Source organism: Triturus cristatus, chromosome 3_2 (assembly GCF_964204655.1).
Source record: "Triturus cristatus chromosome 3_2, aTriCri1.1, whole genome shotgun sequence".
Lineage (NCBI taxonomy): Eukaryota > Metazoa > Chordata > Amphibia > Caudata > Salamandridae > Triturus > Triturus cristatus.
Genome location: NC_140584.1, coordinates 818,163,838 through 818,177,770, shown reverse-complemented (window position 1 = coordinate 818,177,770; position 13,933 = coordinate 818,163,838). Strand labels below are relative to the sequence as shown.

General features: G+C 47.4%; 1 protein-coding gene across 2 annotated transcripts in view; it reads right to left on the bottom strand.

Annotated features, from left to right (window-relative positions):
• Window positions 1-13,933, bottom strand: part of ALS2 (alsin Rho guanine nucleotide exchange factor ALS2) — a 1,262,853-nt gene that overhangs the window by 413,584 nt on the left and 835,336 nt on the right. The window lies entirely within an intron of this gene.

The following is a 13,933-nucleotide window of genomic DNA, read 5'->3' as shown; positions in this document are numbered from 1 at the left end:
CAACCGGTGACCTGAATAACAAAGGCAGGTCAGGCAACCGTAAACAAGTAACCTTTTACAGTTGCCACTGCAAAACATTGCTGGACCAGAGACAAATGAAACATCAAAACATCAGTTAGTTTTGCCAGGAGATGCTCAACTTCATGGGGGCCTTACCAGGCTATGAACTTCACCAACCAACCAGAATAAATAGATGTGGTTGACAGGAGCCTAGCTTTGAGAATAACATTCACTAAATCCACGTTAGATTGAGACAGCTCAGTTGGTGCATCTCAATCTCAAATTATAAAGGTGTAGGTTGTAGGGATTCAGGCAAGGAGACAATGTCAAGTTTCTAAGGCAGGAGTTCCTCGCCAAGAGGGCCAGAGGGCAATTGCTCATACTCAGGAGCTCTAAATGCCACAATGTCCTGGCCCAATTTAGGCGCATCAGAATTAACTGAGACAGGTCTATTGGGACCTTCTTCAAGACTTGAGGTAGGGGATGAAAAGCGTACAGGAGACCAGAGTCCCACTTCAGGTAGAATGAGTATCCCAGGATGCCTCTTAGTGGAAACTCCAGCACACAATAGTCAAGACACTGCATTCTCTGCAGTGGTGAGAATATTTAGCCAAGGCAGGTCCCACCAGGCGAAAACACCTTGAATGACCTCCAGGTGAACATGCCATAGACAGTTTACCTGATGACGTCTGCTCAGCTAATCCACTATGGCTTTCAGCGAACCCACCAAACGGATGCCTGTCAGAAAAATGCTTTGGGAGTCCAACCACTTCAAATGTCACAGTGCCTCCTGGCACAAGACCGGTGACCCCATATTGCCCTTCTTGCTGCAATACAACGTAACAGTCATGTTGTCTGTCTGAACCTAAGCTGGTTTCAATTTGAAGGACCATCCAAAGCCCCGGATGCAACCGAATGGCATAGAGCTCCAGCAGGTTTAGGTGGTGCCTCTTCTCTACTGAGGACTACAGGCCACTGATCGTCACCTCTCAGAAATGACCTTTCCAACCCATAGATGATGCATCAGTCACTTCTGTGAGCTCTGAGTGAGTTAGAGAGAATGTTCAGGTTCGTGTCTGACTGCCACTGCTGGAGGTCTGTAGAGAAGATGTCCAGTAGAGAGGTAAAATATTTTATAGTGCAAGCTGGGGGGTTAGGGGAGGGGTGGCGGAAGGTTGAAGATAAGTCACAACAAGGTCCTGAACCGTCTGAAATATCAATGTTGTCCAACAGGCAGCCCCATGTTGAGCCCACTGAAGGCTATACGTTCCCATGAAGGGGCCGAATGACCAGTAAAATGCATGAGGACAAGAAGCTTTAGAACCAACTGCACATGATCCCAGGATTGAAACAGAAACATTAGGATCATAACCTGAATGTCCCAAACTTTGTTTGTTAACAAATCCAGACAAACCCTCATGAAAAGATCCCATGTAGGCAGAAGATGGGGCTTGGGCTCCGTGATGGAAAACTCCAGGTATGACAGAAAGATAACATTTGTCTGCAGGTGGTCCGTAACCAACAGTGGTTAGCTTGCCTTCAGCAGCTAGTCACTGAGGTACGGAAATACAGGTTTCCCTGACCTAAGAAGCTGAGTTACAACCACTGCCATCACCATTGCATACACCCAGGGAGAGTAAGTGAGGCGGAAGGAAATGTTGTTGAACTGAAAGTGTTCAGACTCCACCACAAACTGACAGAAGAATCTGTAGTACTGCAGGATGGGTACAAGAAAGTACACATACCCTGGATTCAGAGCAAAAGAACACAGGTCAAGGTCAACATCTTGAACTGGTCCTTCCAAAGGAAGTAGTTCAGAAGTTGAAGGTCTACAATCTGCTTCAGTCCACCATCCTTTTGGAACACACGAAAATACCCTTCCTTTCTCCTCCAGGTCCCTCTTTATGGCCTCTTTGACTGGCACAGATTGAACTTCCTGTGCCTGAATGGAGGCAAGATCTGCTGAAGTATGAACAGAAGGTGGAAGAAGATGTGATTGCATGTCAAAGGAAGAGCATAACCATGCTGAAAGATTAGCAATATCCACTGATCTGAAGTTATAGTACACCAGCTAGGCAGGAAAAAATACATTCTGCCCCCTACTGGTCACATGTGACTATGGAAGAGGAAATCAATGCACCGTGGCTGCAGCTGCGGTGGGGAGGTGGATTGCTACCCATGGTAGTGCCATTGCCTCTACTGCCATCATACCCTATTAAAGCCCGGAGAGGGCTGTGCTGACTATGGCACGGGTTTTGTAAGGGTTGCCTCTGTTGACAGACGAGAGGAATAGTCTATGAATTTTCAGTTATTGCTGATGGAATTGGCGAGCCAGAGAGCAAACCTAAAGAGGGGGCCCTAGCACAGCTGGCCTTAAAGCGCCCAGTGCAAAGCCAGCTTTCACTGGGCGCTTTATACTCAAACGGCATATCCACAATGGATGTCTGCACATCATCGAAATACTCCATGGTGTTCATCAAGGCATCAGATCCAATCAATATACTCCACTTTCCCTTCCAACTTGTCTTTGCATGAGCCTAATCCAATTCCTGATTGTCTTGAAACTTGGTCCAAGTTCCACCCTCTTCCTCTTGATGTGTCCCACAAGAAACTGCTTAAATGTAAATCTGGCTCTCCGGGCAACCCCTGCCCAGCTCAGCTCTTCAGATTGCTGGCCCCTTGTCTTAATGCCCCCCTGAACCAGATGTGGAACTCTTCTCTGAGTTCAGGTGTATACCCAGCGGTATGGAAACAAGCAGTTCTACTGCCTATACTCATGAAGCCGGATGCCGACCCTGCAGAACATAAAAACTTTAGACCCATCTCTCATTTACCATCACCGAATACAATTCTTGAGCAGGTAGTTCAGAGGCAGCTCTCTGAATTTCTGGAAACAAATACTCGATTCCATGACTCCCAATCCAGCTTTAGAGCAGGATACAGCACAGAGACCGCACTCCTGGAAGTTGCAGAGAGCGTTTGTGAAACCATAGATCAGGGCAATGCGGCAATGCTGGTGCTGCTCGACCTGTCTGCAGCTTTTGATACTGTGGCCCATCCGATTCTCCTGGAGAGACTTAAACATCTGGGAGTATGCTCTGTCCTGGCTCCAGTCCTTCCCAGAGAACCTCACACAACAAGTTTTTTTGCGCCCCTTTGTTTCGGCGCGGAAGCCTCTTGTATGTGGGATTCCTCAGGTATCGGATCTCAGCCCTCTACTCTTCAATGTATACCTCACCCCACTTGCGACCTTGGTCGAGAATCTCGGGGTGAAAGTGATCTCCTACGCTGATGACACCCAGCTGATGTTCTCTTTTAAAGAACAATTGGAGGTTGCTTTTGCCAACTTTAGATAGTGTGAGTAACATCTCAGAATGGATGACTCAAAACTGCCTAAAGCTGAATACTGAGAAAACCGAGGTGCTCTTTTTTAACCAACCGGTCCCACCTCCCTCCAAGCTTTGGTGGCCACCAGGACTGAACCCCCCTCCTGTTCCAATGGAGTCGGCGAGGAATCTGGGGATTACATTCGACAGTGCTCTCTCTTGTAAGACCCAGATTCATCAGGTCTCCTCCTCATGCTTCTGGAAATTGCAAGCCTTGAGGAAATTCCTCCTTTTTATCCCAGATTGCAGGACTGTAGTTCATGCCTTGGTAACTTCTCGCCTGGACTACTGTAACAGTCTCTACTTAGAACTTCCAGCATATTTGATCCGCAGATTACAAATAGTTCAAAACGCTGTGGCCAGACTTATCTGCAAGGTGCCTCTCCGTCATTCCATTTCTCTCCATTTGAGGAGTCTTCACTGGCTGCCCGTCAGTAGGAGAATCGAATTTAATCCACCAGGGGTCGGGCCCGGCATATCTGAGACTCAGATTGCAAAGTTACCAACACGACTGGGTCCTGAGATCCAACCACCTGAATTTGCTCACTACTCCCCGCTTTCGTAGGGCTAGGATAGGTGGCAGAGCATTTGCGGTTAGAACCGCAAAGCTCTAAAATACCATGCCTCTTTATCTCCGTATGACAGAACCTGAATCAGCCTTCAGGAAAGCTTTGAAGATGTGGCTATTCAACCGTACTTAGCCCTTTTTTTGTGCCGCTGCTTGGATCTGTCGCCTTAGCGCTGGATAAACTACATGGGAGGTAGCCGTGCACTCTGCCAATGTCAAATGATGAAGGCATGATGCTGGATCATGACACTGGTGCACATGGAATGGTCCACATAGTCTCTCATGTTCAAGCCAGCTATCAAAACATATTTAGCAGCATCCTGTCTGTCTTGGATTGTCTGAGTGAAGACGTTCTTGAATTCATCAGGGATGGCCTGTGAGATACTTAAACACACTATGAGGAGTAGGAAGTGAACGTACGTGGTGTTGTGATATAATGTGGAAACGTGCTGTGTGTTTTAATACTGACCTCACTCACACTGAAGTGTGACATGCTTCATCATAGGGCTGCTTACAAAACACCCTGGCGCAGCCAACGCCTGGGGTGGAGCAATAGGGTTGGGGAAGACAAACACAACATAAAGAAAAGAAGAAATCAATATTTCCAAATTGTGACTGGAAACAGTGGAGGTGAAGGTATGCAACCAGGGACCAGCAGGGATCATCTTTAGTTGTGAAACTCTCCTACAAAACCTTGACCCCAGCTCAGGAGAATCTGCTGCAGAAAGGATTGGGTTATGTACCAACGAATCAGCTAGACCATTTCCAACTACGACAGGAACTGGCCACTTTTTTCAGAACTGTGAGATTGAGGGTGTTTTTTGAAGACACAGAAACAACCAACACCAGGGAAGGAGATACACCTTTACACCTGAAATCCACATTCACCCCCCAGATTGCGATGTTGCAACAGGAGGTGGACACATTTGAGCAGGCAGTGATTTATGATCTGGACAATTTGGAAAGACAAAAAGGTCGAACATTCTCCAATCTAAGTAACACAGAAAAAGCGGCTCTCCGTGAACTGAAGGAGGACACCTCCATCATCCTGAAACCAGCAGACAAAGGGGGAGCAATTGTGATATTGGACAAAACCACATACAATGAGGAATGCCTACGCCTCCTATCGGATAGGAGGAATTATGAAGTGCTGAGAAGAGACCCGACTCCAGATTTGACAAAGTACATCGCCACCCTAGTGGAGGAGGGAGTATCCAACAATTGGATCTCTAGACATGAGAAGGAATATCTCACGAACACCCATCCCAAAAGGCCGGTTTTCTATATACTGTCTAAAATTCACAAAGAGAAACGGCCACCTCCAGGGAGACCAATCGTGTCAGGGATCTGTTCAATTTTGGAAACTTTATCAAAAATGTTGTGACTTTTATCTGAAACCAGTACAGAGACTACCATCATACTTACAGGATACCTTAGACATCCTGACCTGTTTGAAGGAAATGCCCTTTAATCCTACCAGCGAATTTCTTCTAGGAATGGACATTGAGGCATTATATACCAACATCCCCCAGAGGGAAACCCTCAGGGTATTGGAGGATATCCTTTTCGAGGAAGACTGGAGATACCAGACACCTCAAGCCTTAATGTTGAGTCTAGTGGAACTGGCCCTGACCAGAAACTTCTTTGAATACGAGGGGACACTCTATTTGCAGACCCACGGGACTTCGATGGCCAGTACATTTGCCCAGAGCCTGGCGGGTCTGTATGTGGGAGCACTGCAGAAGAAGGAGATCTATAACCCAGGATGTATCTGGGCAGGAAACATAAGACTGTGGAGGCGCTACATCGACGATGTGTTGGTGATTTGGAAGAATGATGAGGAGTCAGTGGAACAATTTCTGGTCTGGCTGAACCAAAGGAATCCTTTGCTCCAATTCACGTCCACCGTGACCAGAACAGGACTTCCGTTTCTGGACCTTATAATCAAACCAAAGGAGGGTATACTTCACACCCGGGTCTTTCACAAACCCACAGATAAGAATACACTGCTGGCCTTCGACAGCTTCCATCCGAGGTCCTTGAGGGAGAACTTACCCGCCAATTTTTCCGGTTGCGCCGCAGCTGCACGGAGAGAACTACATTCAAAGGGGAAGCAACTCTTCTCTCAAAAAAGCCGTACCAATGTGGATACCCAGAACGGACCATCAGAAGAGCCCGCAAAAGAGTGATGAATGCGAACAAGGACAACCTTCTGGAAAAAAGATCAAAACCAGAGACCAACAAACCGGTTTGCGTCCCTATCTTCAATACAGCCTCCCACCAAATTCGACAGGTGATTCTGAAACACTGGAGAATACTCAATTCCCAGGGACTGAACATTGAGAAACATCTGTTTTCTTTTAAAAGAAGCACCAACTTAAAGGACCTACTTGTACACACGAGACCGGGAGGAACACCACAAATAAGAACGGGAGCACAAGGTCTCCTACCGCCAGTACAAGGACAGTCCCGCTGCGGATCCTGCAATGTGTGTCACCTAACGGATAACACAAGAACCATTGACATAGGATTGACTTACCCCTGAGAACAAAGAACGCAGACAAACTAATACAGATAACGTGATCTATCTAATCACCTGTCCTTGCGGAAAACAGTATGTGGGAATGACTACCAGGAAAGCGAAAACACGCATTATGGAACACCGAAGCACGATAAGATGTATGAGATCCAATACGTAACTAACAACCCACTATCTGGAGAGACACCATACTCCAGAAGATATGACTTCGACTGTTATAGAGAAACCAACCTTGGCAGCCTGGAATGGGGATAAATCAAAGGCACTATTCCGGAGAGAGCAGAGATGGGTGTATAGGCTCAAAATTCACATAACAGGCCTCAACGAAGATATACCATGGCACTCTCTGAATAGATGAGAGCTGGAGGGAATTGCACTGAAGTCTGCTTACAGAAACCAGGTTGTAATCTGTTCTCATAGACTGCATATCCATTACATACAGATTGGATACAGAGGAGTGGATATTAGACAAACTCTAGGCTATCTTGCTAACAGGGGTATTTTGAAGGTAAGGGGGGAATAGAGAGAGGAGTTTTGGAGTTCATCCCTCACTGTTTGTTTTGAATATACATTTTGCCAACAGTATGGTCTATTCACACCTATCCCGCGTAGAAATATAACCCTGATAACCACGAACTCTTTCAATAAAACCGGATTCGTTACAGTGCATGCACTCAGAAATGTTCGGGAAAGAAAACACCGAGGCGCATGTATTCATTTTTCAACAAGCATTTACAATGCAATGGTCTCGGCATTGGTAAAGTTAGAGCTATTGGCATTGCTCATGACATTATTTTTGTTTATGTTTTTGTTTTTAAAACATTTAAAGAAACAGCATTGTCATGAGCAATGCCAATAGCTCTAACTTTAACAATGCCGAGACCGTTCATGGAATACAGAATGGTGTGTCCAAATTAAAAACTTAAGAAGGCTCCAATTATTACAATTTCACTTACCAGGTGGTATAGAAAGACCTGGAGGCAACTGGATTGTGCTTTGTTGAGCAGGCCGCATAATAAGCTGTGGGGAAACTATTCTCGGTGGAGTCGCCATCGCATGCCTCAGTGATGGCGACAGTGATGGGTTGGACATGACATGTGCAACTGTGCTCTGCTGCATGCCACCTGCAGCAGAACATGGAACACCCAACCCAAGGGGTGACGGTGTAATACTGGTGCGCAGGGAGTCGTTGTTGGACACTACAGAGGCAGAACATGGAGTATTGTGCGTTATACTTGTGGGAGGCATCATCATTGGAAGAGACGTTGAGGTTTTGCAAGGCGAGGCTCCTGCAGCATGGTGAAGTTGCACAACTGATGTTTTAGGCTGCATTTGCGAGTCCAGTTTACAGTGAGTTATAGATGGAATCTGGTGGTTGACAACGTGTGTTACTGACGTTGGTGCGTAAGTGCGCCTTGCACAGTCCACATTCTGCATAGATAGAGGGTCAACTGAGCTACAATGCCCATTTTGTGTAATGGCTGCTATGTGAGCTTGAGGTCTTTGAAAATGGACAGAGGACTGGTTGGCGCCATACATCAAGTTGGCTTGAAGCGGACTTTGATGAGCGGCGGGAGATGCACTTTTGGGACTGCATAGAATAGTGATGTTTGAACTACTGCTGCTTGCCCTGCGACTGCCCCTGCAGGATGCGTATGCGACGCGGAGCTGTGCTGAGTAGGCTGGTGGAAGTGACTGTTAGCAGCAGGCAGAGTCGAGCTCCTGATAGGTGTAGATAAAGAAGGTAGGGGCGCGGAGTTCGTTTTTATTGCAGGGGCAGAAGGGCTCACCGGTGGCAAAGTGGCTGCTGGTGATTTGGAACTTCTTAGCGCTGTGGTTGGGACAGACGGGTACAGAAAAGGGTCTAAAGAACACCGGGGGACACACGGAGAGGCTGCTGCCTGTAAAGTACAGAAACCCACTGTACAGAAACAGTAGGGGGCATTGTAGTACGTGGGAATGCCCACACTTATAAAATTACACCTGCATAATATGACATCGCACCCTCCCTGTAGCTCAGTGCGTCTCCTCGTGCAGTGCATGCATCGCCTATACATAGGATACCCAACAGTACTGGGAAGAGGCACACGCAAGCAGGGCAAAGACAAGTGCTTACACGAAATGACTAGAAACAAACTGAGGACACATATAGGGACAGAATGTGGCCCGATACCCGGCAGTCAATAAAAACAGACAACACACATGAAGGCAAATTACATGTGGAAACGACAAATACAATTACCAAGAACCAGTTGTGCAACGTGGAAAAACTTGCAAATACAGGAGAAACAACAACACGGGCGGGACGAGCTGTGAATGACATTTTCAACGTGGACACGACACAGACCGTCACCACCCCTCCTTCCACATCACACAAACATCTATCCGATGACGGGCGCCGCTTTCAGTGTCCAGGCGAGAGCAGCCTGTCGATGTTACCACCACACGTCCCCCCACCCCACCGTCCAAGAGGCACCGACCGGGTGCGCGCGCGCCTCTCCTACCTCCGCAGACATTCCCTGTCTCCCTTCCTGGCAGCGGGGGCGGCGGGGAAGGACAGAGGAAGGGGTGGGGGCGCTTAAAGGGGGGTTAGGGAGGGGGGGGGGGCGTTAATGCCTTCCTGTGCTGAGTCACCAGACAGCAAACACACAGAGCGCGCCGCCCCACCCGGCCCCCGGAGGAAGGCGCGAGGCCTCGGCCCCTGCAGCCCTGGGCATCACCAGGAGCAAGGAGCTGGGCGGCTGCAGCCCCCGTCCTGCAAGTTTGGTTTCAAGAAATGAGTTGCTTGTTTTATATTCACTTCAACCTACATTAACCACTTGAATGGTTAAACTACAAGTCCCAGCGTGCAAAGCTGGAAAAAAAAGCAATGAGCTACTCGTGTGTCGCGTGTAGCAGCGCGAGATATCGGGAGGATTGCTGCTTGGACTGTGACATGACACTGTTGCCACCCGCTCTATCTCGTGCGGGCATCTTTTTTCCAGCCGTTTTGAAAACACATTTCAGGAAAAACAAGGCAGAGCAAAAGGCACACCACTGCCTTTCTCCGAGGTCAAGAAGAAAAGCCTCGGAGAAAGGCAGCGGCATTTTCGGATTCGGGGGCGTGTTTGTCTTTTCTCTCCTCCAGCCATTGGCTGGAGGAGAAAATGAGACTTCTTGCAAAAAACACGCCCCCCCGATCCGAAAAGGACGGGGCCTAATCGGAATGACTGACCTCTTCTCCAATGGCTGGCCAGCATTCAAGAGGCCAGCCAATGGAGAACAGGGGAGAATTCAAGCCCCTCTTCTCCAAGTCATTAAATCTCGGAGCTAGACTGCGCAAGCACAGCCTTCGCAGCCGAGACCTAAAAACTGATCCTGTGTAAAGCTTTGACAGTCTCCATGACAACGGAGAGACTGACGCATAGAGTAGGTGCTGGTGCTTCCTCAGCACCAACCCACGTTATTATGAGTTTACCCACGTGAAGATGTGCCTTACGGTGACATGCCCTGCACGCACCCGGAAGCAATTCATGATGTAGCAAGAACAGGCACAGTTATAAGTAGCTTCTCGCCCAGCCCTCCCGCACTTCTACACGGCGGAGGAGGCGAGCACTGAACACAAGGAGGAGCACCACCTTTGATGTAGTAAGGAGAAAGGGGGGTTTAGCAAACGAACACTCAAGCCACCGGTAGCGATAGGATATGGGGCATGATCTTTTAGGGGCAGCGTTTCGCTCTAGCCCACCAGGAGTATTTTGGTAATGGGATACTAACACCGTTTCCATACATGATCAGAATGGGGCAAAATTTATATTTGACATAGTGTCACCACCGTGATTATGGCACTTGGCCCTGCCTCTAAATACCACCCGGGACACATTACTTGTGTGTAGGGGTGATTAGTTATGATGGTAGAAGACACAAAGTATAGATCAACTAAACCCAGCCATGTAAACAATTATTGATTTAAGTTAAGATATCAGTGCCTGGCATGGCTGTGAACACATCGGGGCGATAGTGATACCGCATTACATAACATGTATATATAACGGATTATGAAACATGAATAATGAGTATATTGGTTGTTTTGTCTCCCGTTCTTCCACCACCCTCCTAGAGTGTGACTACAAGGGGTCTCTCCTGGCCCACTGCCCTTTGGAGCGTGACACAGGGGTAAACTCAGTGAGTATACCACACAGGAGGGCCCTTCTCAGTGATGAAAATAAGAAGTATGGTATACGTAATGAGTGTGTGAAACTCGTTCGGTGACTAAACCAGTTATTTCCGCATAACTTCGAAGATGGAAAACGGAAATACAAGTGTTTTTAACCAACTAAAGGTAACCCTGGGTGCGCAAAGGTGTTACGCCGGGGCCCTGGTGTTTGGAATATGATTGTGATACACGCTGTGGAAGATGCTTGTAATATACTATATTGAAACAGATAAAATACCTCTATGTAAATACTAAGTCTAACATTGGGACTACTTATCTTTTTATCTTTGTGGTATAACCCAAGGAATCTCTCGTGGGAAATTCCTCAGAGTAAAATCTAGGATACAATACACCTACAACCTCGATTGGAGGAGTGGGTGTAACTACAGGTACTGGGACTCGGAGTGTCCTAAAGAAGGCCGACGTGACCATAAGATTGGGCACATTGAAAAGGCCGAAGCATGTTGACCACCAGGCAGTAAGGATGGGTGTAAGGGGCACATCGTAACTCCCTAGCACCACCATCCTTCACGTTTTTAACCCTGACCGGAGGATCCAGGAATAAAATAGACTTAGGGATACCTCCAAGTTAGTTTTAACATACACCACACTGCACCTCCACTGTTCCCAGTCACAATTTGGAAATATTGATTTCTTCTTTTCTTTATGTTGTGTTTGTCTTCCCCAACCCTATTGCTCCACCCCAGGCGTTGGCTGCGCCAGGGTGTTTTGTAAGCAGCCCTATGATGAAGCATGTCACACTTCGGTGTGAGTGAGAGCAGTATTAAAACACACAGCACGTTTCCACATTATATCACAACACCACGTGCGTTCACTCCCTACTCCTCATAGTGTGTTTAAGTATTTGATTTGGGGTTCGGAGTAGGTGAGCACTGTACCCTCTCCCCTTCTTTTGTGTGTGAATGGCCTGTGAGATTTCACTGGCCATATCTTACAAGGCATGTGGGCTCCATCCCAGAAGGCAAATGGCATTCAGAGACCTCAGAGTCAAACCAGAAAGGTATGTATCAATACATTTCGAAACTCCGTCTGGAGGTGCAGTAGGGAACGTGTTCCCGTTTATCATGCTAGTGGAGGCCTGAACCAGCAAGCTCTCAGAGGTCGAATGCTGGGCCAGGAAGGCTGGGTCTCATGGAGCAGGTTCATGGCACCTAGCTAATATTTACCCTACAGGGAGAGCCGAACACAGTTTAAAACAGACTGCAATCAACGTTTGTGTCAAAGCCTTGTTAAAAGGCATCAAGGGCTCTGTAGTGAGACTGGCTCATCCGGTTGAGAGCCAGTCTCGAGTGGCTTCACAAGCACCAAGATAGCAGAGGCCATTGTGGCACAGCTGTTCTGAAGGACGTTAGAGGCTGCAGCATAGTAATCCAGAGTTTCGGAGGCCTTTAGTTTGGCATCCCTGTTATGTCTCTGACTGTGACTCGACTGTATACGGAGTGAGCCCCCATTGGAGAAGGTCACAAGGGCTTCTTTAATCATGCTGCACGATGGCCCTGGTAATTGCTATGGATCCGGCCTGGAGCGAGTGTGGCCCTTCTGGTCTGAGTGTGCAAGGACCTTTTCTATTTCTCAGGTATAGGAGGGACACTACAGGGACACTACAGAGGGTCAGCAGGCTGTGAGGGACATATTTTCAGTGGGGGCAATGCTATTCATTAACATCACCCCAGAGAGACTGATGGTTGACAATGTACCATGTGCACCTCAACTCTATTGCCTATCTGGAAATCGCCCAGCAGAGCATTTGTGTTGCCCTTATGCATGAGGAGTGGACTTGATTGCCTCCTAATTGGGACTCCATGTTGGTAGGGGTCTTGATGCCTTTCTCCTCATTGAACTACTAACTTATCTTTAACAGATTTTGTTTAGCCATTCTATCGGTGCTAGACTGGTATCGCCAATTCCACTTGGGCTTTTGCCCTTCTGCTACTTTACTCTAATTGGGCAATTCTTAAGCTGCTGCTAGTTGAGGGTGTCACTTTGTGCGACTCTTGCCTACCCTGACACTGGTTCCTCCTCACCTCTTCTCATTATTGGACTTAGTTTTAGCTTATTCATTGATCCTGTGAACATAAAAGTCTATCTCAGTTAGTGGACCGACATCAATGGCGTGAGGTGTGTCATACTAGAGGAGTTAAGGACACATCAGGCCTGCATACTCCCCAAACTTCGGGATATGAGCTGGCTTCGGCCTCACAGGACAGACATCAGCAGCTCCAAAACCTATAACACAAATGGTGCCAATGAGCAAGTTAGATGAAATACTCCTGGTGATTCAGTCCTCCTGAGAAACTCTGGAAGCTAAAATAAAGGTTTAACAGTGTAGTTTGACCTCCTACGTGCAGACCAAAGCAAACTGTCTATCAGGATGAAGGTCACTGAGGTAGCCATTGGTGAACTGCATCCGATAAATGACTGTTCAGGCAAGTGGGTGGGAGGACACCCAAGCACCCCTCTCTACAGCAGGTTCAAGCTGAACGATCAATGTCGGTTGCAATGATTCTATAGGAGGGAACTAAAATGCAGAATCTTCCATTGGGGATTCCCCCTTCAGAAGGGTCTCATGACAGACTCTCTGATGAGGAGACCCCAAACTGCCTAATCTGTCAGCTCAAACAGCCAATGACCTGTCACTCTCGACATTTATAACGTTTTTTTCTTGTTGTTCATTCATTATGGTCTGTTTATACATATTAGGTGTTGCTGTTTTTGCCTACCTGAATCGGGGAAGTGGGGACTGTTTGTAGTGGTTTCTGTATATTTAAACTCTTCTCCCCATTGTAGTGTTTGGTTGTAACCCACAAACTGTGTCTTGGGTGGTTGGGGGAGTGATACTGACAGAGTCTTATAATTTCCACTCTCTTTCCTTCCGTGTGGCTACTATACAGGATGGATATATGATGACCAATGGGAACCCTAGCCCTAACCAATCACAACACTAGCCCTAAACCCTAGGACCAATATGAGACAAGCCTCTTACAGTCAATACCAGCCCTAGTCCCAGCAGCTAATCAGGCAAGAAAGCCTAAAACCTACGTCAAATAGAAAGCCTAACCCCAACCCTAGTCCCAGCAGCCAATCATACAGGAAACCCTAAACCCTACTTCCAGTAGAAAGCCTAACCGCAGCCCTAGTCTCAACCCTAGTCCCAGCAGCCAATTATTTCTTTTGATCAAAGAAGTGACGGACTCAAAGTTGTGCACACTAGGCTGACACCCACA